This window comes from Amblyomma americanum, chromosome 1 (genome assembly GCF_052857255.1).
Source record: "Amblyomma americanum isolate KBUSLIRL-KWMA chromosome 1, ASM5285725v1, whole genome shotgun sequence".
NCBI lineage: Eukaryota > Metazoa > Arthropoda > Arachnida > Ixodida > Ixodidae > Amblyomma > Amblyomma americanum.
In genome coordinates this window covers 254,421,252-254,427,107 of record NC_135497.1, presented here as the reverse complement: position 1 = coordinate 254,427,107, position 5,856 = coordinate 254,421,252, and the positions used below count along the sequence as shown (strand labels likewise).

The window sequence follows — 5,856 nt, the reverse complement described above, 5'->3', positions numbered from 1 at the left end:
AGGTAGTGTGCAAAAGGGAGCAGTACAGTAGTATATGGCAGATGCATCTGCGGCCTGAAGTAGGAGATAGAGCCCTGAAAATTCATTTTGTGACAAACCACTTTATTTGATGTTTTAGAAAAATACTGCAGGTGTAATGTGGCAGCTGGCACTGCAGTAATGTTATGATATTGTGGTCACCCCATGTATCCTTGGTAGGCTTCAAGGTGCCACGTGCACAGCATTATATGTGCTGCTTCTCAACACGCATGCTACAGTGTCTCATATTTTCACACATCCCTGCCGTTCCTCACCACCATGCAGATGAGCATGCTCCAGATGGCGTTCCCATTATCAGGACTCACACTCCGATGGGAGCCTCTGGCTTTCTCTCTTCGCTGCATGCACTTGGAGTTGGAGGTCAGTGCAGTGGATGGAATAATGTTGTTTTATTTTTTTGTAGGAATATTTGTGATTATTAGTCATTGTTACAGTGGACTCTCGTTAATGTAAACTTGTTTAATTCAAACTTATGCTTTATACCTGTCAACAGCAAGTGTTTAAAAGTTCTTGATTATTTAGAACTCTGCAGAACTGGCAAAATGTGTTTCAATATCAAGGGTGAACTGCGTAAGGTTTTTTTTCTGGCTTGAAGCATTTCTTAAACGTACCTACCAAAGCATGATTGTTTGCCCAGTGGGCCTGTTGATGGCATGTCTTGATGAATGCTACAGATGATCTGAAAATAATCTTGGTTTGCTGTTGACATTCTTGTGTAATTTGGAATAAGCTAATGAAGTGAATTCTCTTCTCATGGCATCTTCTGATACTGCCATCACACGAAACATATTGCACTCAATGGGAATCAGCCAGTGCCACATGGCAACTACCAGTGTCTGCTGACATACACTCAATGGGAATACACCAAGATAATGGCCATTGAAGGCAGCCTTGCACTCGCTATGCTTAAAAAACAAGAAAAAGCTCGGTGATGTGAACTCAAAGGAGCGGAAAATGGTTCTAATCAGTATGCACTAGAATGTGTTCTCATCATGCCCTACCACATGAGTGGAACCCAAAGTAGCCACACCTGGGCTCGTTATTGCCAACTGGGCACTGTTACAGTCAAATGCATGGGACCACAATATTACTTCGACAGTAATATTAGGTGATGAAGATGACGACATGCAGTGCACAGCGCAAGAGTGTGTTGCATTTTAACACGAGGCCTGATCGGCTGAAGTAATGGCATAGCACTCTTATGCACAGGCCAGCGAAACTGACCTGTTCGCGCTGCCACGGGTTCGAAACCCAGTTGTGGAAATATTATCTTACTTATTTATTCAAGGTCAGGCTTCAGCGATCAAACTGCTCTTGCAAGTTTGGTTGTGAAATAGAGCGTTCACTTTAAAAACTGCAATGTAATTGCCGCTTTTTCATTCGTGGACATTTTGCTTGTTGAGACAGGCTGGCATTGGTTGGCAGTGAATCAGAATGATTAAGCACTGATTATGTCGCAGTTCTTTTCATGCCTCGTATGACCTCTACACACCTTTGGCATCACAGCTATCATTTGTCTGTTGAAACTGAATCACCGTGAGAGAGAAATTTGGTTATAAAATATTTAGCGGTCGTAGGTGAATACTTCCTGGTAATCCATGTATGCTAATGCCTTATGCATCATTTCAAAGAATAAAACACGTAGACGGCTATACTATTTAATATTGTGAAGCATGTTTAGCGAAGTAAGTAGATTGAATGATCAACAAGCCTTTATTGTGAGCTTGTTGATTTGTACTTCAAAGGTTTAGAAAAAATGGTTTAGTAATCGGCGAAGAAAAAAAAACTGGAAAAGCACATTTGCATTACAGTAAATTTAATTGGTGGAAAACTGAGAAATGGTCACTGCTTTTGATATCAAAACTGCAGTTGCCACTATTTTCTACAGATGTCATGCTTCATTGTGCACAATGCCAGGAACTTCCAAGCAAAATTCTTCAATATGATCAGAGTCTGTGTTGCTTAATTCTTTTACTTTGCAATGCGGCACTTTTGGCTGCTGCCATGTACGGTGCTGTTGTCCAAGGCACAGGGAGCACAGTTGAATAGTATCATTTTCTGTTAATGTGCTGGTAGCAGCTATACCCACATCTGGCAATGTAGTCTGTGAAATGCACACTTTAAAGAAATGAGTTCTCATCAGTGTACTCATCACCAGCAACTAGCAAACAATGCGTTGACTGCATCACACCTCTGTTACTGACTAAACCCGCAGCAACAAAAAGAGTTGACAATTGCATGTGCTGCAATAATGTCCCATTTGTAGGCCAGGATGGACACTACATTGAGGAATGACCCTTAATAAGTTCTGCCATATTCATTGCACTAGCATATTTTCCATGATTTGCTTTTTATGCTTTATCTTGTTTAATGTTAGTGCAGTTTAAGGACAGCGCAGTGAGCTATGGAAAGAAAAATGATAGGTGTAACGTTAAGAGACCGGAAGCGGGAAGAGTGGGTGAGGGAACAAACATAGATTAGTGACATCCTATACTCCGTTTCATACATCAGGTGCAACGCTGTGAAAGGTACGGAAGTAGTCCGCATAGGAAAATAAAGGGAGACGTGTTACTCCACAGTTCTGTGGCCGAGTGGTCTGAGTCAGGAGAAAGGGACAGCGTGTCGTCAGCAATAAGAGGGCATTTAAGCTCATGACAACTGAGTAATGTAGTAAGCCTGCAGGCAAAGCATTCACTATATATGTTTCGCTCACAACAAGGAACGCACTACTTTTTAGTTGCGGCTGCAGGCAGTGCTAAGAAGAACGCTAGCCTTGACAGCATTGCACCTGATTTATGAAACTGCCTATAGTCAAAATCAAGAGGAAGAAACGGGCTTGGGCAGGGCACGCAATATGAAGGAAAGCAAACGGCTGGTCTTCAAGGGTAACTGAGTGGATTCCTATGGAAGACAAACATAGCAGGGGGCGGCAGAAAGTGAGGTGGCCAGATGAGATTAGGAAGTTTGCGGGATACGCTGGGCACAGCTGGCAAAGGACAGGGTTGATTGGAGAGACATGGGACAGGCCTTTGCCGTGCAGAGGTTGCAGTCATCTTGATGATGACGATACTGATGCAGAATTGCACACACAGGGAACCATGCATGATAAACGTACGAACCTGCTTGCGTCGGCACCCTAACAGCATGATGCCATCGCAGTATTTGCTATGATGCTGAGACATTCTGTCATACTGTCAACCAAGTGTCAAATTCTGGTGTTTCAGCTGTGTTGAACTTAGTTTTATTACTATTTGTGTACACTTGCCCAGGGTACCTTTTGTGCAGTAACTGATATGATATTGTTATTTCTGCTTTTTGTTTATTTAGAAATTTTGATTCGCTGCCCCGGTGGCTCAGAGATTATGGTGCTCTGCTGCTGACCCGACAAACACGAGTTTGATCCCGGCCGCGGGAGTTGAATTTTGATGTAGGTGAAATGCTAGAGGTCCGTGTACTGTGCAATGTCAGTGCACACTAAATAACCCCATGCAGTCGAATTATCCAGAGCCCTCCTCTACAGCGTCCCTCATGGCCTGGGTCGCTTTGCGACATCAAACCCCACAAACTAACAAACCAACCAGAAATTTTGAACTGCTGGCAAAATGCGAGGCAAGGTGATTTCCCTGCTGTGAATGAACAGTGGTTTTTGAGGGATTAACATCCCAAAGCAACTCAGGCCATGAGGGACGCCGTAATGAAGGGCTGAGGAGATTTCGGCTACCTGGGGTTAAAATGCACTGAGTCACTGACATCACACAGTATACAGGCTTCTAGAATATCGCCTCCATCGAAATTCTACTGCTGCGGCCGGGATCGAACCCGTGTTTTTCGGGTCAACAGCAGAGTGCCGTAACCACTGAGCCACCGCTGTAGTCCTTGTGAGTAAACTGAAGGGTTCAATAATTGTCTGCATTTCAGGTGCAGGCCAGAAAGGCATTTCGCCTGAGCAGCAACGTGAGTAGACCAATTTATATTTTAATGAATTTTACATGTAAAATGAGAGTAAGAAAAGCTCACTGAAAACATTTGTTATTTGCTCTGCATTCGGTGTCTCAGCGGTGGTGGCCGTCAGGTGTAGTCTTCAGAGAGTCCCTTATCAATTATATCTTTTGATAGAAACTCATCTCTGGCATTATTGAGCACATTTGACATCCCACATTTGTCAGAAGCACAACTGATGGACTCCTTGAGAATGCTGACTCAAGTGTCTCCTGTTCAGCGACAGCAACTATACAGGCTTTCCCTACCTCATCCAGTCCATGTAGCAGCGCTTCATGCGGCACCTATACTTTCAGCAGCTAAAATTTCTCTATATTTAAAAGGAGCCTAGTACTGCTTTTGCAATCCCGACACTGGTCGAGATACGGTAGTTTATTTTGATAGCATGGGCATCGCGAGGTCAGCTTGATGAAATGGAATCTATCTCATCCATACCATGTAGTAGTGCATGACGGGTTACCTTTGCTTGCGCAAGCTGAAATTTTTTTTCTTTTAAAAGCAGTCATGTACTGCTTTCGTGATCCAGACATCATGAGAGATGAGATCGTCTTGCTTGCGATAACATGATTAAAAGTCCTTAAAATCAAAGCGTCTAAATTGGTAGAAACTAGGTACCGAAAATACTACTAGATAAGGGCTCCTTTCATCATTGGAAGCCTTATGATGTTAGCACTGAATATTATGAAACTGGATCTACAAACTTGAACTGAAAATTGCTTGGATCTGCATTTGATGTGATCTGCAAGTTTGACATGGTACATTCTGGAAAGAAGTCTCGTATTGTATGCAGGTGTTTACTGCAGTAGTCGGCCTCACTTGGCCAATGTGCTTGATTCCGGTAACTTTACTAATAATTATTTAAATGCAACTTCATAATCTTTTGCAGGCTTGTCGTCTAAGCAGACATTTGTATGCCAAGAAAGCCTGCAAGGCATGTGTCTAGCTATTTGGTCATACAGAATGCTTCACATGTGGGAGCTAAGTAAATAGCTGTTAAAAAGAAAACAACGGGATTTTATTGACAGTTTAGCCATGACAATGATGGCGCCAAAAAGAATGAGGCAAGCGGTAGTGGTCGCCACCTGAAAAATGTTCTGCGCCAATAGCCAAGCGCTTAGTTCAGACCCTGCTGAGCAGGATGTTTCATGACAGTGCAGCCCGTGTTGCACACCTTCAGTAGGGGCCCTCTGCAGTTTATTATATTTCATTTCCACCATAATCTCATGACATATTTTGGTCCGTTGTTGGTCCCTTTATTAATTTGAACTTGAAGGCAACCGAACTCTTGCTTTAAATTTTGTTTTAATAAGACCATTGCACTTGTCGATGGGAACAAAAGTTCTACTTGAGCAAACCAGAAGTTTGTACCAAGAAAGGTTCAATAAGATCAGTTAAAATAATGAGTCACCTGTATGTACACATTTTATGTAGTTGCTCAGTCCAGCTATTCTTTCAGTTGAATTCATGCTCTCTTATTTAGGCAAGTGTTTTTTTTCTAGGCATTAATCATCACATCGTGAAGCTGCTGCTGGAGATTCGTAGTGATATTAAGGAGTTAAAGGAGAACTATTCTGCCACTCTAGATATAGAAACTGGAAGCGATACAGTGATGGTAGCGACGTCACTGGAAAAACTGGCAGACATTGAAGAGGTTTTGGCAGATAAAGACCAGAGGGCTCTTCTGGTAAGAAAACATTTGCTGTCCTTTGTCTTCTCAAGTGATGTTAGAAATATAGGGGGCAAGTCTTGAAGTAGTTCCAGTAAAAGCTCGTTAGTTCATAGGTCATTAAAACGGATTTTTGGATAATTTGAACTGTA

At 42.5% G+C, this 5,856-nt stretch overlaps 1 long non-coding RNA gene across 1 annotated transcript; it reads left to right on the top strand.

Annotated features, from left to right (window-relative positions):
- Nucleotides 1-320: 320 nt before the first annotated feature.
- LOC144096637 (uncharacterized) lies at nt 321-5,653 on the top strand. Its single transcript, XR_013306792.1, has 3 exons — nt 321-399; nt 3,958-3,993; nt 5,538-5,653. It is a non-coding gene; the product is annotated as an uncharacterized LOC144096637 (long non-coding RNA).
- Nucleotides 5,654-5,856: the final 203 nt, after the last annotated feature.